The sequence below is a fragment of the Chiloscyllium punctatum genome, chromosome 26 (assembly GCF_047496795.1).
Source record: "Chiloscyllium punctatum isolate Juve2018m chromosome 26, sChiPun1.3, whole genome shotgun sequence".
NCBI classification, from domain to species: domain Eukaryota; kingdom Metazoa; phylum Chordata; class Chondrichthyes; order Orectolobiformes; family Hemiscylliidae; genus Chiloscyllium; species Chiloscyllium punctatum.
Genome location: NC_092764.1, coordinates 79004122 through 79030304, shown reverse-complemented (window position 1 = coordinate 79030304; position 26183 = coordinate 79004122). Strand labels below are relative to the sequence as shown.

Sequence of the window (26183 nt, the reverse complement as noted above, 5' to 3'; positions counted from 1 at the left end):
GGATCAGTTGAAGAGACAGAGGCAATGAGGAATTTGCAACAGCAACAGTATGAGATGGATGGCAGTTATAGGAGGGAGGGAAAGTCTTAGATACAGTCACACAGATGGATTAACTCCAGGAAAGGTAAGCGAGATAGGCAGGTAGTGCAGGAGTCTGCTGTGGCTATCCCCATTTCAAACAAGTTTTGGAAAATGTAGGAGGTGATCGATTCACAGGGGAATGTAGCACGAACAGCCAAGGTTCTAGTATTGAGACTGGCTCTAATGCAACTTGGGGTATGTCAGGTTCCAAGAGATCAGTTGTGTTAGCGGACTCTCTAGTCTGAGGTACAGACAGATGTTTCTGTGGCCAGCAGCAAAAATAAATCAGGTTACTTGAGAAGATTCTGAGGGATAAGATATACATGGATTTGGAAAGATAGGGTTTGATTAGGAGTAGTCAGCATGGCTTTTTGTGTGGGAGTTTATGCTTCACAAATTTGTTAGAGTTCTTTGATGACGTGACCAGGAATATTGATGAGGACAGGATAGGCTGCTCTGGAAGGTTAGGTCGCATAGAATCTGGGAGGGACCTGGCAAATTGGATACACAATTGGCTTGATGGTCGGAAGCAGAAGGTAATAGTGGACAGTTGCTTGTCGGACTGGAGGTCTGTGACTAGTGGAGTGCCTCAGAAGTCGGTGCTGGACTCATTACTGTTTGTTATATAAATCAATGATTTGGATGAGAATGTACATGCATGATTAGTATGTTTGCAGATGACTTTAAAATAGGCAGTGTTGTGGACAGTGAGGAAAATGATCAGAAATTACAGAAGGGCCTTGATCAGCTGGGGAAGTAGACAGAGAAATTAAGTTTGAAATAGATAAGTGTGAGGGTCTGCATTTTGGAAAATCAAATCAAGGTAAGAATTTCATGGTGAATGGTATGACCTTAAGGAGTGTGGTGAAACAGAGGGACCTTGGAGTTCAGGTGTACGATTCTCTGAAAGTGGAGTCACACAGGTAGGCAGGGCAGTGAAGAAGGCTTTTGGCACAGTGGCCTTTATCACTCAGGACATTGAGTATAAAAGTTGGAAAGTTATATTACAGTTGTACAAGACATTGGTGAGGCCACACTTGGAGTCCAGAGTGTGGTGCTGAAAAAAAAGGTCAGGCAGCATCCAAGGAGCAGGAGAATTGACATTTTGGGCATAAGCCCTTCATCAGGAATGAGGCTTGTGGATGGGGTGGTTGGGGATAGAGGAGGGGAAGCAGGAGAGCAGCTGAGAGATAAATGGGAAATTTGATGAAAAATGTTTTCTTGAGCATGTGAATTCTTCTGAAACAGCAAAGATCCTTTGCTGGTCTGGGAGAATATGGCCCTGAGCTGAGGCAGGGCTGACTGCAGGGAGAGGAAGTGGCGGCACATGGCTGTGAGTGTGGAGCGGAGTATCTGGAAGGAGAGCTGTTTCTAAAGGTTTTGGATTTGTATTGTGTTCTGGTTATCCTGTTCAGGTCCAAATTGTGTTGGTCTGAATGTAGTCCGGAGTCTATGAGGGATCAGTCAGTTCAGTAGGTAGATGATGAGGAAGGAAATGAGGCTGTGGTAGCGAGTCTGCTTCAGGACGTGGCTGAAGAGCTTCAGGACAGAGGAGATGACCTGAAGGTGCAGTGAAAGAGAGACTCACTGAGACCATTGTAGAAAAAGGAGGAGAACTTCTTCAAGGTAGGCATCCTTGGAAGAGGCTTTGCAGTGGGATTGAAATCAACTTGGAGAACATGAGAACTGCAGATGCTGGAGAGCAGAGTCAAGAGTGTGGTGCTGGAAAAGCACAGCAGGTCAGGCAGCATCAAGAAGCAGGAGAATCAATGTTTTGGACATAAGCCCTTCATCAGAAATTAGGCTTGAGGGCCAGGGGGCTGAGAGATAAACTACTCTGATCTCCAGCATCTGCAGTCCTCACTTTCTCCTAGTTGATTTTGAGGTCACATTTGGAGTATTGTGTTCAGTTTTGGTCACCTTATGAAAGGAAGCATGTTATTAAACTGGAAAGAGTGCAGAAGAAATTTACAAGGATGTTGCCAGAACTCTATGGTCTCAGTTATAGGGAGAGGTTTGACAAGCTAGGACTTTTTTCTTTTGAGCACAGGAGACTGAGCAGTGATCTTCTAGAAGTGTGTAAGATCATGAGAGGCATGGATAGGGTGGATGCACTCAGTCTGTTTCCCAGGGTTGGGGAATTGAGGACTAGAGGGCATCAGTTTAAGGTGAGAGAGAAAAGAAGAAAAGGGAACCTGAGGAGCAACCTTTTTACACAGAGGGTGGTATGCATATGGAATGAGCTGCCAACAGAAGTGGTTGAGGCATGTACATTAACAACATTCAAATACATGGATAGGCAAGGTTTAGAAGGATATGGGGTGAGCAGGGATGGGCATTTTGGTCAGCATGGACCAGTTTGGGCCAAAGTGTCTGTCCCCTTGCTATTAGCGAGTGATTGTTGATAATGACAAGAAAATTATAAAATTCTAACACAACGAGACAGGTTAGATATAGGAAGGATGGTCCTATTGGTGGTGGAGTCCAAAATCGGGGGTCATAATTTCAGGATTTTTGAAGACTCAGATGAAGAGAAATTTCTTCACCCAGAGAATTGTCAGCCCGTGGAATTCACTACCACAGAAAGTAGTTGAGCCTTGAACTTGAAAGAGGTAGATATAGCTCTTGTCGCTAAAGGGATCAAGGGCTTATGGGGGTCAGCCAGGATTAGGGTGTGTTCAATGATTGTAATGAATGGTTTGGCAGGCTTGAAGAGTCGAATGGCTTATCCCTGCTCCTGTTTTCTATGTCCCTTCCTGTTTCAATTTGGGTATCATTGTAAAAATATTTGTCCTGTAATGTCACCATATCCTTTTGCTTTGCAAATCTATGTATTGCCCTCCTGATCCCGACCTCCCTGTAATTATTTTAAAGCCCTCTCTTAAACCTGAGTTATTTGATGCACATTGTTCCCAGCACAGTCCAAGTGAAGCCTGTTGACCAGAATAACTCCCTTCTATCCTTCTCTTGGTGCAAGTACCCCAAGAACTGTAACCCATTCCTTCAACACTAATTTTTAATACAATTAACTCCCATACTTTATTGGCCTTGTGCCAATTTTCATGTGTCTCAGGTGGTAATCCTGCGATTTTCATACTGAAGGTTCTACATTTTAGTTTAGCCCCTATTTCATTGTCCTTGTTCTAATCAAACTATAACCTCTACTCAACCTCTTATCTTAATTTGGGCTACTAGTACAACATCTCTCCCTCCTATGATCAGAATTCTTTTCGCAAATCTAAGATCTGATCCTAGGGCTAACTTCACTGACATGTTCACTTACAGAACTCATTTTTGGCACTTTCTGGCCTTACTTGTCTTTATCTCCTTTGTTATTGCATGGATCTTGTCTTTGGGGCTCCCATCTTGCACAATTAGCAAATATAGGTGACTTTCTCCACTTTCTTTTTAATGATAGCATCTATAGTATTTGTAATGAGGTCAGCCAGGTGGAGCTCATAGAATGAGTTTTCTGATTGTGACTGTTAATCTGATCCAATCAGGGAGCTCTGGCTGATAGAAATAAGTAGCAGTGTCAGACATTCTGTTCATCCTGAGAGCTGGCTGTGAGGAATTTGGATCAGTGTCAAGTACTCTCAATGTGTTAAAAAAAAGGGTGACATGGTGATTGGATACTGGCATCTATCGTGTTATTTCAGTGGTGATAAGATGAAAGGACTCTGAAAAACTTCACTCAAAACGGTCATCTTCGAGTTTGTTTAAGCATTTCTGATGTCATGCTGTTATTTGGGAACCTTGCCATCCAGTATATTGAAAGAATGTGTTTTTTGTCTGGGCAAATGACATTTGGGCAGATGAAAAGCAATATGTAATTGTCCTGACAGCTTGTAGACTTGCAGCTTTTTAGGTTATTAGGAGCCTAACGTTCCCTGAGGCACCAGATACTAAAACCTTTGACAGATTTAGTTAAGGGATACTACGACCCCAAGCCGTCTCTAATTCTGAGGTGCTATCGATTTTACTCAGCAGTTTGAGAACCAGTGGAATCCGTATCAGAATTTTTGGCAAGGTTAAAACAACTGGCAGAGGCATATGCTTTGGTTTCACCTTTAATGAAATACTGAAAGTCTCTTTGGTATGTGGAATTAATGAAGTAACTATGCAAAGTGTCTACAAGCTGAAGCCCAACTGGTCTTCAAACAGGCACTACTATTGGCTTAATCAATGGAAAATGCAGCAAGTGGAGCATATATGAGTTGCAAGGTATTCCATTGGAATGACACCCTCGCCAGTCCGTCTGAGCTTGGAGAACGCTACTTGAGTGAAAGCAATTGCAAAGACACACTCAGGACATAACCTGAACAGAGAGACTCTAGATCAGCCCACAGCAAAACCCCAAAACAAACCCAAGCCTTGGTCAAATGATTAAAATTTGAACAACATTGCACAACATTGAAAGTCTACCTATATCTTGTTTGGAACAGTTAAATTGCTTCTAACCTTAGGCAGAACCATTAGGAATATTGGTATGCAGAGGGATCTGGGTGTGCAGGTCAATTGATCACTGAAGGTGCAGCGCAGGTAGATACAGTAGTAAGAAAGGCCTGTTGCATGCTTGCTTTCATTGGAAGGAGCATTGAGTATAAGGATAGGCAAATTATGCTGCAGCTTTATAGAACTTAGGTCACACCTGGAATATTGTGTACACTTTTGGTCACCACATTACCAGAAGGATGTGGATGATTTGGAGACGATTCAGAAAAGGTTTGCCAGGATATTACCTGGCATGGGGCATTTTAGCTATGAAGAAAGGTTGGATAGACTGGGTTTGTTTTCACTGGAATGCAGGAAGTTGGAGGGCAACTTTGTAGACGTTTGTAAGATTAAGATTGGCATTGATAGAGTGGAAAGTATGAGGCTTTTTCCCAGGATGGACGGGTCAATTAATAGGGGACTCAGGTTCAAGGTGTAAGGGGGCAAGTTGAAAAGAGATTTGTGAGGCAAGTTTTTCACACAAAGGGTGGTGATTGCCTCGAGCATGCTGACAGAGGAGGTGGTGGAAGCAGACACAATAACAGCATTGAAGAAGCACCTGGACAAATATATGAATAGGAAAGGAATAGAGGGATGTGGATCCTGTAAGTGAAGACCTATTTTGCTCTTCATACTAAAACCATCAGCTCAAGCTTGAAAGGCCGAATGGTCTGTTCCTGTGTTGTATTGTTCTTTGTTCTGAATGGAGGTCGATTACTGGTGTAGTAGTTTCATTGACTGGATCAGTGTCAAGGATTCTTCATGTGTAAATAAAGAGTGATTTAGTGATGGGATATATGTTACTTTGGTGCTAATTTTCAGTAAATTATTTAGTAAACAGCCTTACCTGTGCATCAATTGTAATTTGTCCATATTCAATCAACCTCTCATCTGCCATAACCTGTCCTCGTTGTTTCACCTGTGTATTTGATGTGCATGGTGCCTCACCACACTCTGTTACTTGATTAGATGTTGTGGTTCTGTTCGCCGAGCTGGGAATATGTCTTGCAAACGTTTCGTCCCCTGACTGGGTGACATCCTCAGTGCTTGGGAGCCTCCTGTGAAGCGCTTCTGTGATGTTTCCTCCGGCATTTATAGTGGCCTGTCTCTGCCGCTTCCGGTTGTCAGTTCGAGCTGTCCGCTGTAGTGGCCGGTATATTGGGTCCAGGTCGATGTGTTTGTTGATAGAGTCTGTGGATGAGTGCCATGCCTCTAGGAATTCCCTGGCTGTTCTCTGTTTGGCTAGCCCTATAATGGTAGTGTTGTCCCAGTCGAATTCATGTTGCTTGTCGTCTGCGTATGTGGCTAAGGATAGCTGGTCGTGTCGTTTCGTGGCTCGTTGGTGTTCGTGTATACGGATCGTTAACTGTCTTCCTGTTTGTCCGATGTAGTGTTTTGTGCAGTTCTTGCATGGGATTTTGTACACTACATTACATTAGTTTTGCTCATGTTGGGTATTGGGTCCTTCGTTCTGGTGAGTTGTTGTCTGTTAGCCAGACTACTGCGACCACTAGGACTCATAACAGCACACAAACCAACAGCCACGCTCAGACAACAACTCACCAGAACGAAGGACCCGATACCCAACATGAGCAAAACTAATGTAGTGTACAAAATCCCATGCAAGGACTGCACAAAACACTACATCGGACAAACAGGAAGACAGTTAACGATCCGTATACACGAACACCAACTAGCCACGAAACGACACGACCAGCTATCATTAGTAGGCACATACGCAGACGACAAGCAACATGAATTCGACTGGGACAACACTACCATTATAGGGCTAGCCAAACAGAGAACAGCCAGGGAATTCCTAGAGGCATGGCACTCATCCACAGACTCTATCAACAAACACATCGACCTGGACCCAATATACCGGCCACTACAGCGGACAGCTCGAACTGACAACCGGAAGCGGCAGAGACAGGCCACTATAAATGCCGGAGGAAACATCACAGAAGCGCTTCACAGGAGGCTCCCAAGCACTGAGGATGTCACCCAGTCAGGGGACGAAACATTTGCAAAACAAATTCCCAGCTCGGCGAACAGAACCACAACAACGAGCACCCGCGCTACAAATCTTCTCCCAAACTTTGAACTTGATTAGATTCCATAAGTATAGGGCTCTTTTGATGCAGTGGTAGCATCCCTTCCTCAGAGTCAGGAGCACTAGGTTTGAATCCCAACTGCTCCAGCGGTATATAAAAACATCCTGAAGAGATTGGAAAATATTTATAATCAGTGCCAAATAACTGAGGAATGTACCTGAACAGTCCGATTGCCACGATGGAAAAACAGTCATTTGACTATATGTAATCTTACCTAGATCTTTCAACTCTCCATCTTTCTCTCTTTCATGTATCATGTTCCCTGATTAAAATTTATTTTTGATGGCCTTAATGATCTTCTGAGGCTTGCCAAATTTTCTTTGAAACCTCTGCCTTAATGAATGTTCTTTCCCTTGTATGGAATGCATTCAAGTACTCAGAAAAAGTGGAGCAAGTTGTAGTGCATTGTCAAACTGGAACTTTTGGATTTCTTCCAAAAATCAATTGACATGGATTGTAGCTTTCAACCATTTGCAAAGAATTCTTTGCACGGACTTCCCTTGGTATGGTAGATCTCAGTTTGGATGGTCAGCTAAGATTTTGTGAAGCATCTTGTCTGTTATTGCAAAAACACAATTACTAAGGGGGCTTTCTACTGTCACATTTGTTAGTACAATATTCATAATTTCACACTTATCTTTAATTTCATCATTGGCAAATTCCTTCCCATTGTCAGTAAGGATTTTTGTGGTGCACCCACTCTTATTATCCAGTTCCCCATTATTTTGTTCACAATCACGTTTTTTACTTTATTATTGCAAACCGGCTGACAGCAAGTTGCCAGGTTTACAAAAAGAATGAAAATCTTTTTATCCCTTATCTCATACCTTTAAGTTCATTACCACATCTTCATTAAAATCTCTTCCTAAATGGGAGACTTTCTACAGGACATGATGCTATCCTGCATATTTAACATATATCACATAACCAACCTCATTTATAAGTTTAATGAACTCATTGTTATTATCTCTGCATCTTTTAGTGTTTTTAACTTGTGGGAAGAAGGATGGTTGACATGGTTTTAAGATGATCCATCTTTCTTTCCTTTAAACACCTATTTCCAATTCCTTGACATTTCTTTAATGTTTTGAGAGAGAAGTTTTATCTTGTTGAAGGGATACAATAATGTCCATGATTGTAAATCCACTGACTTCCCAGAAACAATTGCCTCATCATGTTCCATATCCAGTTTTATTTGAGCATTTTTGTTTAAGACCATAAGACATATGGTCCATCGAGTCCCCTCCGTCATTTAATCATGGCGGATGGGCATTTCAACTCCACTTAACCGCACTTTCCCCATATCCCTTAATTAATTCCTTGCAAGATCAGTAGCAAACAGGATTGAGTCTTGAATGATATGTTGCCTCCTTGGTGCCAGAGTCAGGGATGTCTCAGAGAAGCTGTAAGGCGTTCTGAAGTGGGAGAGTGAACGGTCGACAGTTGTGATATGTCGATTCTAACAATATTGGTAAATAAAAGAAATGAGCTCCTGCAATATGAATTTAGAGAGTTAAGTAGTAGGTTAAAGAAGAAGACAACTAAGATTGTACTCTGTGGATTACTTCCAGAGTCATGTGCTACTGAGTATTGGAATAGGAAGATAGGTCAGACGAAGGCATGACGAAAGGGATGGTTTAGGAAGGAGGCTTTTAGATTTTTGGATCCTGCTGCAATTTATGGGGTAAGTGGGACCTGTACAATTTGGACCAGTTTGGGTCCAAAATCCTTGCTGGGGTGTTTGCTGGTGCTGTTGGGAAGGTTTTAAACTACTATGACAGGGAGATGGGACACAGAGTAGATATAAAGTTCGCAGCAAGATTCAGTCAGATATTTTGATTTAGGTTTTATTGTCACATGCACTCAAGTATGGGGGCAAGAATGCAGTGAAAGGTGTACAATTTGGTCACACACAGTGCCATCTTAGGCACAAAATACCTAGGTACAAAATCTTAGCTATAGAAGTAGAAAAATAAGGATATAAGGTTAAAAAGTTCAGCAGTACAGTCTTAACATAAAAGTAGAAAAATAAAGAAATAAAGTTTATAAAGTAAAACAATATAGTCCTTTCTTAAGCCATGGGCCTGCAGATGCTCCAAGCTGGGCTTTCCCCAACAGGGCTTACTGTCCCCTGAACTGGACATGCTTTCCCCCACAACATATATAGAAGGAAGACCCAAACAGTCCACATGCAGTGAGGGCATGGACATGATGAGGCACATGGAAGAACTGGAAAACTAAATTGTAACTATTTTAATGCAAGGAGCCTAACTGGTAATGTGGATGAATTTAGTGTTGTTTAACGCATGAGGACATGGTATTGTTGCAATCACTGATACATAGTTGAAGGAAGGACAGGACTGGCAGCTCAACATTCCAAGGTATAGAATCTTCAGACATGATAGGGGGTGAGGTGAGGCCATTGCATTATTGATGAAGGAGTCAAAAAGGGAAAGGAGGTCTATATAAGGTTTAGGAAACTGAAGACAGAGCCTTCAAAGAATATACAGAAAGCAGGAAAGAATTTAAACAAGGAGTTAGGAGAGCTGAAAGAGGCCATGAAGTGTCTGAGGTAAACAGGATTGTGGAAAATCCCAAAGCATATTATACATACATAAGGAACAAGAGGATAGTTAGAGCAAGGGTAAGGCCCACTCAAGGACAAAGTAAGGAATTTATGTATAGAGCTAGAGGAAGTGAATGAGATCCTTTACATCAGTATTCAGAAATGGGAAGTAAATGGTGAATGGTGAGTTTGGAAAGGGATATGTTGATATTCTAGGCAATGGCGATATATTAAAGGAGGAGGCGTTTGGTGCTTTGAAAAGCTTTAAGGTAGACAAGTCCCCATGACCTGATGGGATCTATCCCAGAATGCTGAGGGAAGCGAGAGACAAAATTGCTCAGGTCTTGTGTGAATTCATGTATCCTGTTTAGTCATGGGAGAGATCCCAGAGGACTGGAGAATAACCAATGTTATTCCTTTGTTTAAGAAGGGCAACAGGGATAATCTGGGAAACAGATTACTGTGTACAGTTCTGGTTGCCACACTATTGGAATGGCGTGATTGCAAAGAAGAGGGTGCAGAGAAGATTCACCAGGATATTGCCTGGGATGTAAAATTTCAGTTATGAGGAGAGACTGGATGGGCCTGGTGTATTTTTCCTGGAGCAAAGGAAGCTGAGGGGGTTTCTGATTAGGTATGTAAAATTATGAAAGGCATAGATAGGGTAGATCTTGAGAATCTTTCTCCCCCTCTGGTTGGCATATCTAAGGCCAGTGGGCATAAGTTTGATGTGAGGAGTAAGTATTTTAGAGGGAATCTAAAGAAAAGGTATTTTACCCAGAGAGGAGTAGAAATATGGAATGTGCTGCCTGAAGGGGTAGTGAAGGGAAGTACTGGTGCAACTTTAAGAAGCAACTGGACAAGCACTTAAAGTACCAGGACTTAGTTGGCTATGGACCAAGTGCAGGTAAACGGACTTAGTATAATTTGATTTTAGTTAATGGGCATAGACATGTTGGGCGAAAGGACCTGTTTCTATGCTATATGACTCTATCACCTGTTCAAAAATACTGGTAATTCACTTGATACATCATGGTGCATTTGAAATGGTTTAATCAAGCTATTTTACATAGTATTATGACTGTTTTTGGTGACTTTTGCATGTGGTTATTCCCAAACCTGTACAGTTCCTTTTTCTTGATCGGTATCTCAATCAGACACTTCTGTGTTATTGTTGTTTCAATAACTTATTATTTAGTTTCAGATGACAACTGTTGACCATACCCCAGATATTCCGGAGTTCATTCTTCTGTTACAATTTCCAAATCCTGTCAATTGCCATGACTACCAAAAATGCCTCCATCCTCACTCTTTCTGGTTATAATACTTCTTTCTTATTGATGCATTTAGACGATCCTGAAATATTGTTAACACTGAGGCCTCCTTTTCTCTGTTACTTCTGACTGCCCTATTTGAGCTATGAAAACTATTGGGAATGAATGTATATTTCCCAGGGCTTTTTTTTTGTTGTTGACTTCTGAAATCTACTCCAAATTATGTTTCTTTCTGAAAATCTAACTCTGGTTCATACTCAGTCTATTTTATGTTCAACAACTTAGTAAAGTCCAACAATTCAAAAACAAATGCTGAGTTAGGAATCTAAATAAAAGTTTTATAATCCTGAAAATACTCTTTAAAATTTTGTCATATATTCTTCTTTAGAATAGTCATCCAGCTTTCCAAATTTACTCAAGTCTATCCATGCCTCTTATGTATTTAATAGATGAGCTTGTTCCCATAAATGTGAATAGAATTTCCAAACCTCCCTCGGTGTCTGATTGTTGAGCCTCTAATTCTGAAAATACTTTACATTTTATCCTGCTTCTGATAGGAATGCCAGTGCTAAAGGTGTACCTTGTTTTTTTTTCTTGGCAAAAATGTAACCCATGTTCACATATCCACTTTAGTTTTCAATTGATCATAATGCTCAGCTTCACACAAGATCACTGGGAAAAAATATCCTAGCATTTTACGTTTGTTTTCATTCTTTCTTCTCCAAAGTAACTTCAAGTACAATCTTCTGTCTGGAAGGAATCTTGATTTCCATCCTTCACTGTTAGGCATTCATCCTTGACTGACATTGTTAATAGAAACATAAATTTTCTTTGTGCAGAGCTTTTATTGACTGTAACAGTCCAACATCTCTACCATCCAGTCCCAGCTATTTCTCCTTTACATATTGAAATATCAATTAATTAACAGCCAAGACTTGTTCTGACCTTAATTACTTTCTATATTAAAATGCAGCATATTTCATTAGAACATTGTTATGCTTCAAGGGTGACATCGAGATGGGTTATTTAGGACAGAAACAAAATACTGTATACTGGCAATCAAAACAAAAATTTAAATCTTTGATTAAACTTATTAACTCTGCTTTTCTCTTCACAGATGTTCCCAGGATTGCATTTTTCTGCATATATTAAACAACATAAACTAAAGAGGGGTTGTAATTGGAATTTTTAAGATTTTGAAAGAAATTGATAGGGCAGATCACAGAATTTTTTTTCTGCTGGGTCAAGGAAAAGGAGCATCATCCTAAATCCAGGTCATTCAGGACAGAAACTAGGAAGCCGTTCTTTGTGTAATGAAGTGTGGAATTCTTGCTCACAAAATAATATGTACTTGTTTAATTCATTGTAAATCTCAGATTGATTAGATTTTCAAAGTTTCAGGTAGTTTGGATTTTTGCTACCAAAGGATAAAACATTATAAGACATGTGGATGGGGATAAAATACAGATCATCCATGATCTTACTAAATAGATGAACATGCTTCACTAGCTTGAAATGGGTTATGGCTATTCCTAAACTTTTTATTCCTCACCTTTTTGTTAAATTCACTCATGGAATCTAGACATTGCTTACTGGGCCAACATTTATTGCCCACCTATAGTTACTTTTGAGAAGGTGGTGGTGAAATACTTGAACAGCAGTCTATCTGCAGACCATCTTCTTTCTGGACTCTCTGGATTTGTATCTCCTGTGATCAAATTATTTTTTGAAAGTATCTTCTGTCAATCTGCCCTAAACAAATGCCAAATGCACATGCCTCCATTTGGTACTGTTTTCAACAGGGTAATTAAAATTGACCATATGTTCCCCCAGCTCAGCATCAAGCTGATGTTTTTTCCAAACTGCCTATCATCTTGTATCCAGAGCTACATTTTAGGACAGTTTTCTGAATATATTCTTCCCACTAGCCTCAAACAGTCTTTTCAAAACATTCTTCCACCTTAAGGCTTAATTTTGTTAGTATGTAATTTTAGAGTTTGAAAATTTCAGATGGTAGTATTCAAAGGACCCATACATTGTAAATCAATATGCATATTGCAGTTGGTTTCAAGATTGGCAAGGTAACCAAGAGATGCACTTCATTTAATCTCAAGTTCTGATAATGCTGTTTCGTGACATCCAAGGCTGCAAACTTGAGTTTAATAAGGTTCATTCACCATTCTAGTTTGCATCAGGTCATTGACTTATTGCAGCCATGTGGCTGCTAACTTCCTCAGTGGATCCAACCATGCCTTCTTGGTGAAGCTTCTTGACCTGTTCCTCTCCATGCTTTTGCACTTCTGAGAGGCCTCACTAAACCCGCAGGCCACTCTCCCCAAATTGCAGCCATTCTGTGAAAGCAAGCCTTATTTAATCTCCTCTCTAGGTGATTCCATGGGTGATATCTTTACATCCAGTGCTAGCATCCCTTTGATTATAGCATTTGCATTCAGATTCAAAGACTTACTCCCTCGCTCCTTCCACCAGAATCACAGAACCAAGGAATTGTTATATTGCAGAAGGAGGACATTTGGACCATCGTGCTTGCACTTGTTCTATTACTTATTGTCAGTCTCCTGCCTTTTCCCCCATTTTCCTGCACACCATTTCTCACTCAATAATCATTCAGTGCCCTCTTGAATACCAAAATTGAATCGGCCTCCATCACATTTCCAAGCAGTGCATTCCATACCCCAAATACACTCTGTGCGTAAAACGTTTATCTCACTTTGTTTGCGAATCACTTTAAATTAACACCTTTTTTTGTGAGCATGAACAGCTCCTCCCTGGTTACTCTATCCAGCCCACATATTGTTTTGAAAGCCTCTATCAAATCTCCTCAGTGATACCTTCTTTCTAAGGAGAACAGTCCCAACTTCTTCAATCTGTCCTCATAACTAAAGTTTTTCATTTCTACAACCAATTTTGTAAATCATTTTTTCATTCTGTTCAATGCATTCACATATTTCCTGTATATACAATAGTTCAGCTGAAGTCTAACAAATATCTTGTACAAGTTCACCACCATGTCACTGTTCATGTACTCTATGTCCCTATTAATAAAGCTGAAAACACCATATTTTGTGAAAGCACCTGTTTTGTAAACTGCTCTGCACCTGTCCTACCACATTCAATGATATGTGTGCAGACATACCCAGATCCCTATGTTGTTGCACCTCCTTCAGAATTGTCTTTCAATGTTCTTCTGAGCAAAGTGCATCACCACATATTTCTCTGCATTGAACCTAATCTGTTATCTATCTACCCAATCCAGCTACTTGTCAATGTCATTTTAAAGTTCAGCACTGTCCTCCTCACAGTTTAGTTTTCCCAAGTCTCATGTCATCTACAAACTTTGAAATTGTTTCCTGCACACTAAGATCCAGTTCCTTAATATATATCAGGAAAAGCAAGGGTTTCTATATCGACCCAAGGGGGCCGATTGCAAGCCTTCGTTCAGCCTGAAAAGTATCGATTGATCTTTACTGTCTGTTTTCTATCACTCATTTTGTATTCACATTGTGACTCTCCCTGTTAAACCATGACCTATAACTTTACTCACACGTCTGTCATATGGCACTGATTTCAAATGCCTCCTGGAAATCCATGGATACCACATCAACAGTGTAACCCTCATCAATCCTTTCTGTTACCTCTTCTCAAGTTATCTAAATATGGTTTCCCTTTCACTAAAATAGGTGGGAAAATAATTTGTAATGAAGACACAAGAAATTGGATATCTCAGATGAATGGGCTGAAAATGGACAGGTGAGATTTAAGCATGAGGTTATCCATTTTGGATAGAGGAATTTAATGCAATTTATTGTCTAAATGTAGAGAAACTTCAGAATGTTTTGATGCAGAGGGATCAGGTGTCCTTGTGCATGAGTAACAAAAAGCTAGTGTGCAGGTACAGAAGGTAATAAAGTGAACTGAATTTTGGCATTTATTGCTGAAGGAATGGAGTATAAAAGTTTTGCTGCATCTGTACAAAGCATTCGTGAGACCACACCTGGAGTATTGCATACAATTTTGGTCCTTTTTTTAAAATTTTTTTTTCTATACACCTGTTCTTTTTTTTTTCCTTTTTTAAAAAATTTAACCCCCACACTACCGCCTAACTGCGGTAGTGCTTATTTTTTCCCCAGCACCCATGGTGTGTGTGTGTGTGCAGGTGTGAGACACAGTGCACAAAGTGCACAAATCTTTATTCAATTTCCACCACCAGGAAGATAGGAAAACACCCGAGTGGCTAGTGACAAGCACTGCCCTTCAACCCAAAGGGCAATGCTGTGTGATCAAAAAGGTGAAGGGGAGGGTAGGGATTAAATCAAAATAGAGTTGGATGGGGAAATAATACACTCCACTCCCTGCGGCACCCACCTCTCCCTGAACGACTCCAGGGTGTTGGTGGACACCGCGTGCTCCTTCTCCAAGCACACCCGGAGTCTAACGTAACCCCGGAAGAGGGGCAGGCAGTCAGCCCTAACGACCCCCTCCATGGCCCGCTGCCTGGACCTGTTGATGGCCAGTTTGGCCAGGCCCAGGAGCAGACCCACGAGGAGGTCTTCGGACCTGCCCTCCCTCCTCCGTACCAGGTGCCCGAAGCTCAGGAGCGTGGGACTGAAGTGCAACCAAAAGCAGAAGAGAAGGTTTATGAGAAAATCAAAAAGGGAGTGCAAACGCCCACACCCAATATATTGGTCCTATTATTTGTGGAGTGATGTAGTTGCATTGGAGGCAGTTCAGAGGAGGTTCATTAGATTGATTTCAGAGATGAGGAGTTTGTCTTATGAAGACAGATTAAGGGCTATACACTCTAAAGTTTAGAAGTATGACAGGAGATCTAATTAAGGGAGATATAAGATGCTAAAGGGGATTGAGAAAGTAGACAGAGAGAGGATATTTTCTCGAGTGAGACAATCTAGAATATGAAGTCATAGTTTTACAATAAGGGATCGCAGATTTAAAACAGATGAGGAGAAATCCCTTCTCAAAGGGTCATGAATCTATAGTTCACAATCCCATAGATGGTGAATGCTGGAACATTAAGTCATGTTAAGGAGAAGATGGACAGATTTTTAATTAGCACTGGGTTTAAAGGCTATGGAGAATGACCAGGAAAGTGGAGTTGAGACCAAGATGAGATCAGCCATGATTGTATTGAATGGCAGACAAGGCTTGAAAGGCTGAAATGCCTACTTTTGCTCCCAGTTGTTATGTTTTTAAATCTGTATTCTGTCTTCCTAAGCAATCCACCTTTTCCCATGTGATTACTAATTATATCCAGAATAATTATTCTAAATGTTGCCCTGCCACCAAAGTTAAACTAAATGGCCTGTAATTCCTGGGATTTACTTTACAACATTTCTTGAGCAAAGTTGTAATGTTTGCAATTTTCCAGTCTTCTGGCACGTCCCTCGAGTCTAGAGAAGACTAAAAGATTACGGCCAGTGCCACCACAATTTCCTCCTCACTTTCTTGTAAGTTCTTGGATATACATCATCCAGTCCTGGTGACTTGTCAGCTTTGAATGTCAACAATCTATCTAAGGCGACTTCCTTATCATTTTGAACCCTTCCAGTGACAGAGTTTCCTCCTCTGTTATCATGGCATTGGCAACATTGTCCTCTTTTGTAAGGACAGATGCAGACCAATTATTGGCTGCCTCCCACTAATTGGATGCTGTTATATAATTGTGTCATCCACTTATGTCGACCACAGCATTTGATTTGGATCCCAGGATTGGGATACCTCACTTCTGGTAAAATTCAAGCCACAGCCTTGGTCGGGCCACAGATTTTTCCACTCAACTTTGTGAAAGCATAATCTGTTGTCTTTAGTCTTTGTTTCAACTCTAGTACACTTGCCATGAATTCCATCACTACGCAGACATTGTAATCGAGCTTAACCAATATATACACGATACTTGACCAGATATTATGCTCAAGATGGGAAATCGTATATCTGACTTGATTGGGGTATTGATCCTGATCTAATTTTAAAAATTACCCACTTACCTGCACTGGAGATTTCTGGACAAGGGCCTTCTGTTACAAACCTGTCCAGGAATCTACAAATCCAGAACTGAAGATGATCTTTGTGGAAACCATGCCCCCTTTGCAGCTGTAAGTGTGCTGACTTTTGGGATTTAAATGTCACTTTGGCAGCTCCAATGGAAGAATTAACTACATGTGGGGTAGTGTGGCAGTTCATAAGATAGCAGATAGGAGAGGTGAATGAGGTAGGTATGATGCCAGGTATATGACTGAGTGCTTAAAATCGATCAGGGATGGGGAAGAGAGGTTGGTGGAGGAGGGGTGTAGGGAGGAGGTAAGTGACAGGTTCCATGGATAGGTGGGCATTGCCACTATAAGAGAGCACATATTTTTCTTACTCATCCCTAATTGTTCAGAGTGTCATCCACATTGCTGTGGGTGTGGGGTCACTTCTAGGTCAGACCAGGTTAGGATAGCAGATTCCTTCTCGAAAGGCTTTAATTAACCAGATGAGTTTTTCCAACAATTGACAATGATTTAATCGTCACCGGATATTTATTGAATTTAAATTCCACCATCTGCCATGGAAGAATTAAAACTCAGGTCCCTAAAACATTACCAAGGTCTCTGGGTTAATAGGCTACCGATAATATCACTAGGCCATCATATCCCCATATTGTTTGGAACTCTGAAATGGAAGAAGGACTGCTATCTAACTGAAATTACAGAAGAAATTTGCTACTTGAATATCACATGCTGCATATTTTTGAATAATGCATTACAGTGATACTCTTTCAAGCAGTGAGGGGATAGAAATCAAAACTGAGTGGCACTGACAGTTGAGGAAAATATGCCTGCTGACAGCCCTCTGCTTGAACTTCAGGCTGTAAATGCCAGGGCAACAAAAAGACAAAGACCTAGATCTTGCAAATTGAAAGCATGCCTCAGTTTTCTCTCTGTTTCAAACGCCTCCTCCTTTCCATGGGAAAAAGGTTAAAAAAAAGAAAGAATTTTAACAAGAAAATACTTAAGTCCACCCAGTCAACGATCATGTCAGAGAATGGCCATCACCCTACAGACAACAGCTTTTCATCAGTAATTTATAAATTAATTATAAAAATTACTGCTTGAGACAGTGTAATCCACATTTTAATTTTAGACATCTGATCTTCGGAGTTGTGCTTGCCCTGTCTATATTCTTTTTGCACTCATAATTTCTTTGTAAAACCGTCTGTCTTAATGGTGATTTAATGTGTGGAATTGGGGGTTTTGAAGGAGCATAGTTTAAGAACATAATAGTAGGTTAGCTATCCTTTCTGTTCTCTGTCTTTTGTTAAAGTTATTCTGTTATAATGAATTGAGTTATTTTACTGTTACTGATGAAACCTGATGTAAATTGCTTTTGTTCTACATAGCAGTCTGTCAGGCAAATTGATTATCTTGGCGGACTAACTGGGGTGGTTTGTGGAACAATGGGACAAGAATATCATTTTTGATTTGTAAATCTACAGTATTGAGTAGGTTTTTTAATATATTTTTTATTGAGATTTGTCTCTCGATAAGCCTCTTTTTTTCCATATAAAACATAGGTACTAAATTATCCTAGAGCAATAAGATACTATTTTCTGGGTGTCTGGATTGTTGGGACGCAATGATGGCCTTTTAGCAGAGTGATGTGCTCTTTCTGTTGGATGTGGGAGATGAGGGAAAATTTTTATGTGCCTGATGATTATGTCTGTGATAGGGTTAGGGTTAGTGTCTTTGGCTGCAAATCCTATTATATCGCATGGATTGGTTGAAGTGGCAGTTAGACACAATGATGGATGACAACTCCAGGAAGGTAGATTAAGTGGAGATACAGTTGTGTGAATGGGTTACATCTAGGAAAGATAGGAGAGGTAGGCAGGTAGTGGCTATCCCCATTTCAACCAAGTTATGCTGTTTTGGAAAATGTAGGGATTGATGGACTCTTGGGGGAATGTAGCACTGACATCCAGGTTTCTGCTACTGAGGCCGGCACTACTGTAATGACGAGCACGTTATATTCCAAGCAATGAACTGTCATGGGGATGGTCTAGTCACAGGCAAGGACGAATGTTTCTGTGGTTGACAGCGAGACATCAGAATGTTATGCTGCCTCCCTGGTCTCAGGGTCAAGGATGTCTTGGAAAGGCTGCAGAATATTCTCAAAGGAGAGAATGACCTGCAGGAGGTTGTTCACATTGATACCAACATCACAGGAAGAGAAAAGGACAAGGTTCTGAGGACAAGACATAGGAAATCAGGCAGGAGGGTAAAAAGTAGGTCCTCAAGGATTTCTGTCAGTGCCACCTGCTCATGAAAATAAGAATAGGCGAATAGAGCAGATGAATGCATGGCTGGGGAGCTAGTGCAGAGGAGAAGGATACATGGTTTTGGATCATTGGAATCTCTTCTGGGGTAGAAGTGACCTATATAAAAAGGGCATTTTGCACCTGTATTGGAAGGGGACTATTATACTGGCAGAGAGATTTGCTAGAACTCTTCAGGAGGATTTAAACTAGTAAAGGAGTGGGGGACCCAGAGAGATAGTGAGAAAGGAGATCAATCTGAGGCTGGTGCAGTTGAGCAAAGGAGTAAGTTAAACAGTCAAGGCAGGCAGGAGCAAGGCAGAGAACAAGGTAGAACTGATAAATTAAACTGCATTTATTTCACTGCAAGAGGCCTGACAGGTAAGGCAGGTGAATTCAGTGCATGGTTGGGATCATGGGATTGGAATATCATAGCTATTATAGAAATGTGGCTCAGGGATGGACAAGACTGGCAGCTTAATATTCCAGGGTATATATGAATAGGAAGGATAGAAGGGGGGGCATGAGAGAAGTGGGAGCAGCATTTTTGGTTAGGGATAAAATTATGATTGTATTTAGGGAGGATATTCCTGGTAGTACGACCAGTGAAGTTATTTGAGTGGAACTGAGAAATAAGAAAAGGATGATCACCTTATTGGAGTTGTACTATACCCCCCAATACATAGTGAGAAGCAAATTTGTAAAGCAATCTCAGTTATCTGTAAGAATAATAGGGTTGCAATGGTAGGGGATTTTAGTTTTACAAACATAGACAATAACAACCATAGTGTTAAAGGTTAAGTGTTAATAATGAATACCAATAATTTCCCTATGATAGATATTAAACAAACTAATCTATAGTTTCCTACTTTTTGTCTCCCTCCCTTTTTGAATAATAGTAGCATTTTTCCAATCCATTGGAATCTCTCCCAAATCTGGAAATTTTGGAATATTATAACAGTGGTCTACTATCGCTGCTGCCACTTCCTTTAGGATCTTAGGATGTAGTCACCCTGGGGGCTTGACTGCCTTCAATAGTTTGTTCATTACTTTTTTTCCCAAATAATGATGATTGTTAGATTGTTAGTTCCTCCCTTTCTATAACCCTTGCATTACCTGATACTGTTGAGATGGTACTAATGTCCTCTGCTGTGAAAAATGAGGCAAAATATTGATTTAGTATCACCTCTATTTCTATGTTCCCCATCACTAACTCCCCAGCCTCATTTTTTACAGCAGAGGACATTAGTACCATCTCAATAGTATCAGGTAATGCAAGGTTTATAGAAAGGGAGGAACTAACAATCTAACAATTTGATGGCTCCCCAGCCATGCATTCATCTGCTCTATCCTCCTATTCTTATTTTCATGAGCAGGTGGCACTGACAGAAAGGTGCACAGGTAGGACAGTTCAAGAGTGTGGTGTTGAGTTGGAAAGTTGGATCTGGGATAAGGTGGGGGGGAGGGAGGAATGCGGAATCTGCTGAAAAATGAGGCAAAATATTGATTTAGTATCTCCTCTATTTCTATGTTCCCCACCACTAACTCCCCAGCCTCATTTTTTAATAGACTAACATTCACTGTAGCTACTCTCTTCTCTTCTATGTACTTTTGCTATTTGTTACTATATTTTGCACTAATTTTATCTCATAACACACCTTTACTCTTTTTATTCTTTTTTATAAACCTTTTGCTGACCTTTAGAAGTTCTTAATATCCCAGCCTGTTGCTGGTCTTCATAATAAGTTATCAAAGAGCGTTGTGCTAGAAAAACACAACCGGCCAGGCAGCATCCGAGGAGCAGGCGAGTTGTCGTTTCGAGCATAAGCTCTTCATCAGGAATCGACGGGGGGAGTAGGGGAGTGGGGACGGTGGCCAAAGGAGGCTGAGAAATAAATGGAGGGGGTGGGGCTGGGGGGAAAGCATTTGGGAATGTGATAGGTAGATGAAAGTGGAGTTGAAGGTGATCGGTTGGAGAGGAGGGTGGAATGGATAAGTGGGAAGAAAGGTGCACAGGTAGGACAGTTCAAGAGTGTGGTGTTGAGTTGGAAAGTTGGATCTGGGATAAGGTGGGGGGGGTGGGGGAATGCGGAATCTGCTGAAATCCACATTGATCCCGTGTGGTTGGAGGGACCTAAGGCGGAAAATGTGGTTATTCCTCCAGGTGTTGGGTGGCTAGAGTTTGGTGATGGAGGCGGCCCAGGATTCACATGTCCTTGGCGGAGTGGGAGGGGGAGTTAAAGTGTTGGGCCACTGGGGGATAGGGTTGCTTAGTACATATGTCCCAGAGATGTTTTCTGAAACGTTACGCAAGCTAGCGTCCTGTCTCCCCAATGTAGAGGAGACCGCATTGAGAGCAACGGACACAGTAGATGACATGTGTGGAAGTACAGGTAAATCTCTGTCAGATGTGGAAGAGTCTTTTGCAGCCTTAGATGGAGGTAATGGAAGGGAAGAATGGGTACAGATTTTGTACTTATTGCGGTAGCACGGGAAGGTGTCGGGAGTGGAGGGTGTGTTGGTAGGGGTCGTGGACCTAACAAGGGAGTTCCGGAGGGAATGGTCTCTGTGGAACGCAGATAGGGGTGGGGAGGGAAATATATCCCTGATGGTGGGGACTGTTTGTAGGTGGTGGAAATGGTGGAGGATGATGCGATGTATCTGGAGTTTGGGGTGGAAGGTGAGGACCGAGGGGTTCTGTCCTTGTTGTGATTGGAGGAGTGGGGTTCAAGAGCAGAAGTGTGGAAAGTGGAGGAGATACACTGGAGGGCATCATCGACCATGTGGGAGGGGAAATTGTGATCATTGAAGAAGGAGGTCATCTGGGATGTTTTGTGGTGGAATTGGTCTTCCTGAGAGCAGATGCAGTGGAGGCAGAGGAATTGGGAATAAAGGATAGAGTTTTTACAAGAGGCAGGGTGGGAGGAAGTTTATTCCAGGTGGCTGTGGGAGTCGATGGGTTTTAAGTAGATGTCCATGTTGAATTGGTCACCAGAAATGGAGATGGAGAGGTCCAGGAAAGGGAGGGAGGTGTCCAAGATGATCCAGGTGAACTTGAGGTCGAGGTGGAAGGTGTTTGTGAAGTTGATGAACTGTTCAACCTCCTCGTGGGAGCATTAGGTGGCGCCAATACAGTCAACAATGTAGCAGAGGAAAAGGTGTTGAATGATGTTGGTGTAGCTACAGAAGATGGATTGTTCCATGTACCTGATGATGAGGTAGGCATAGCTGGCGTCCATGTGGGTGGTCATGGCTACCACTTTGGTCTGGAGGAAGTGGGATAATTCAAATAACAAATTGTTGAAGATGAGGACCAGTTCAGCCAATGGAATGAGTATGTCAGTGGAAGGGTACTGGTTGGGTCAGCGGGAGATGAAGAAATGGAAGGCTTGGAGGCCTTCGTCGTGGCGGATGGATGTGTACAGGGACTGGATATCCATGGTGAAGATGAGGCTTTGGGGGTCGGAGAAATGAAAGTCATGGAGGAGGTGGAGGGCCTGGGTGGTATCTGAACATATGTGGGGAGATCCTGGACCAAGGGGGACAGGACAGTGTCCAGGTATGCAGAGATAAGTTTGGTGGGACAGGAGCAGGCTGGACAATGGGTTAACCGGGGTAGTCAGGTTTGTGAGTTTTGGGTAGGAGGTAGAACTGGGCGGTGCAGGGTTTCCGGACTATAAGGTTGGAGGCTTTTGGTGGGAGATCCCCTGAGGTCATTAGGTTGTGGATGGTCTGGGAGATGATGGTTTGGTGAGGTCATGGTCAAGGGGGCAGTAGGAGGCCCTTGATTGCTTCAGCAGTCGGTGTGCCAGACTATCACTGTGCTCCCACCCCCCCCCAGCTGCTGGTTTAATGGTGAGATTGGGGTTGGAGTGGTGGAGTGGAGGGCTGTGCGCTGCGAGGGTGAGAGTTTGGAATAGGTGAGGGGGGTGGACAGGTTGAGGCGGTCAATGTCACGTTGGCAGTTGGAAGTGAAGAGATCGTGGGTGGGTAACAGACCAGCACAGGTGTGTTGGAGGTGGGAGAAATTGTCCTTAGAGGGTGGGCAGGAGTCCTGATGGAAAACATAAGCATAGAGGTGGAGATGGCAGAAGAAAAGTTCAATATTGCAACGAGTGTGAAAGGTTAGTCCTTTACTGAGGACTGATTGTTCGTTCTTAGTGAGGGGGAGATCTGGGGAAATGGTAAAAACATGGCGGCAGGGCTGAGAGCTGGGACCTGGTCAGGGGTTGGAGTTGGAAGTGGGGGTGGAGACTGTCTCTGGATTAGGTGTGGTTTTGGGATTGTGGGTGATGTCAATGGAAGTGATGCTCGCTCTGGGGGTCGAGGTTTCAGAAGCGGTGCCTTCAGTGGTATCCGTGGAAGTGATGTAACACACGATGTTCATGAGTGGTGTCATTGTGGGCAGAAGTGGCTGAGGCAGCGGCAGCTACAAGGGTGAATGTGTCCTGCCGGATAGACTTTGTGGTGGTTTCAGCAGCAATGGATCGTCCGGCGGTCGCAGAGGTGGTTGTCTTGCGGCGATCGCAGAGACAAAATAGTCGACAGTGGCTGTGGTCTGTGGGGCAGCAGGGCGGAGTTGATGTCATCGTTTACTGCGGTGGTGATGGCTGGAGTGACCAGGTAACTAATGGCATCTGAGCGGTTCCAGAGGCTGGGAGAAGCTTCTGGGATGATTGAGGAATCTTGGATTTGGAGGTAAGTACATGAAATCTGGTGTACTTATGTTCCTTGATGTCCGAAATGGTGGAGAAAAGGCATTTGTTGAGTGTGTGGCTTCTTCTAAGGATGAAGAACAGCAAGGGTCCTTGGCAGGTCTGTGAAAGTGTGGCCCTGACCTCGGGCCTCCACCATTTCCACCATCTACAAACAGACCCCATCACCAGAGATGTATTTCCCTCCCCACCCCATCTGTATTCCGCAGAGACCATTCCCTCCATGACCCCCTTGTTAGGTCCATGACCCCCCGACCCAGCGTCCACTCCCAGCATCTTCCTTTGTCACTGCATGAAGTACAAAACTTGTGCCTACACCTCTCCCTTCACCTCCGTCCAAGACCCCAAAGGATCCTTCCACATCCAACAGAGATTTACCTGTACTTTTAAAAAATTCTGTAACAAGATGAGGGCGTCGCTGGCTAGGCAGCATTTATTGACCAGAGGGCAGTTGAGAGTCAGTCACATTGCTGTGGGTCTGGAGTCACATGTAGGCCAGATCAGGTAAGGATGGCAGACTTTCTTCCCTAAAGGACATTAGTGAACCAGATGGGTTTTTCCGACAATTGGCAATGGATTTATAGTAGTCATTAGATCCTTAATTCTAGATATTTATCTAATTCAAATTCCACCATCTGCCATGGTGGGATTCGAACCTGGGTCTTTGGATTAACAGTCCAGTGATTAATAGTCTAGTCATCATAGCACTAAGCCATCGCCTTCCATACACGTCATCTACTGTGTCCGTTCCTCTCGATGTGGTCTCCTCTACACTGGGAAGACAGAATGCCAATTTCTGGGACACACGCACTAAACAACCCCAGCACCCTGTGGCCCAACACTTTAACTCCCCCTCCCACTCGTCCAAGGACATGCAAGTCCTAGACCGCCTCCATGACCAAATTCTAGCCACTCGATGCCTGGAGGAAGGACACCTCATCTTCTGCTTTGGGACCATTCAACTACACGGGATCAATGTAGATTTCACCACTTTCCCCACCTTATCCCAGATCCAACCTTCCAACTTGGTACCGCCCTCTTGAATTGTCCTACTTGTCCATCTTCCTTCCCACCTATCCGCTCCACCCTCCTCTCCGACCTATCACCTTCAACCCCACTTTCATCTACCTATTGCATTCCCAGTCACCTCCCCATCCCCCCACCAAGTCCCACAACCCCCAACCGCATTTATCTGTCAGCCTCCTTGGGCCACCCCTTGTACCCCAGTGAAGAGCTTATGCTCTAAACATCAACTCTCCTGCTCCTCGGATGCTGCCTGGCCAGCTGTGCTATTCTAACACTACACTTTTCGACTCTGATCTCCAGCATCTGCAGTCCTCACTTCCTCCCCCTTTACAATACGGGATGTCTTAGTTTTTGTCTTTGTTATCTTTTAGTTCCTTGCTGACCCATGGATGTTTTCCCTCCACCTCCACCCCTGCTCCCCAATAATCTTTATTCCTCTCTGGAATATATTTTAGTTGAGAGGAATTGAATATCTCCTTAAATATTTGCTACTGCTCATCAACTGCCCTACCTTTTTATCTTCCTACCCAATCCTCTAGGGCCAAATCTATCCTCATGCCTATGCAATTACCTTTGTTTAACTCCAGAACATCAAACTGAATTTGAATTTCTAGCATGCTAGAATTTCCTAGAGGATCCTCTATTATGAGATAATTAACTGATCCCACCTCTATATGCTGTAGTTTGACCCGCAATGTCATTAGGGAAAGAATTCCATTTATCATGAATGGTGTCAAGCATCCTGCAATCATCCAGGCAATTGGAGAGTATTCCATCATATGCCTGAATTGTGCCTTGTCGATGAAGGAGTCAGGAGGAGGTGTGTTACTTGCTGCAGGATTCCTAGCCTCTGACCTACTCTTGTAGTGACTGAATTTATGGTCATTCCAGTTCAGTTTTTGGTCAATGAAAACCCCCAGGATTTTGACAATGGGGGGTTCGGTGATTGGAACACTCTTGAATGTAAAGAGACGATGGTTAGATTCTCTTTTGTTGGAGATGATCATTTCCTGCTGTTGTCAGCTCAAGCATGCATAGTGCCCAGGTTTTGCTGCATTTAGATATGTACTGCTTCATCATCTGAGGAATTGTGGAAGCCACTGGAGTGTTTTGTAATCATCGTCAAACATCCCCACTTCTGACCTTATGATGGAAGAAAGGTCATTGATTAAGTAGTTGAAGATGGCTGGACATAGTACATTCCCTGAGAGTCTCCTGCAGGGATGACCTTGAGCTGACGTGACTGACCTCAAACAATCACAGCGCCATAAATTACTCCAACCAGCAGCGAGTTTTCCCTCTGATTCCCATTGACTTCAGTTTTGGCTGGGCTTCACACTCAGTCAAAAGTGGTCTTGATGTCAAGGGCTGTCACTCTCACCTCACCTCTGGAATTCAGCTGTTTTGTTCATGCTTGAACCAAGACTGTAATGAGGTCAAGCACTGAGTGTGCTGGTGAAACCCAAAATGAATATCAGTGAGCAGGTTATTGCTGAGCATATGCCACTGATAGAATTGTTGGTGACACTTTGTATTACTTTACTAATGATTAAGAATAATAGACAATAGACAATAGACAATAGA

At 42.5% G+C, this 26183-nt stretch overlaps 1 long non-coding RNA gene across 1 annotated transcript in view; it reads left to right on the top strand.

Annotated features, from left to right (window-relative positions):
- Positions 1-26183, top strand: part of LOC140453211 (uncharacterized) — a 76841-nt gene that overhangs the window by 32011 nt on the left and 18647 nt on the right. The window contains exon 2 of the long non-coding RNA XR_011952325.1: positions 14228-14297. This is a non-coding gene — a long non-coding RNA (uncharacterized lncRNA). The remainder of the gene's footprint in view (positions 1-14227; positions 14298-26183) is intronic.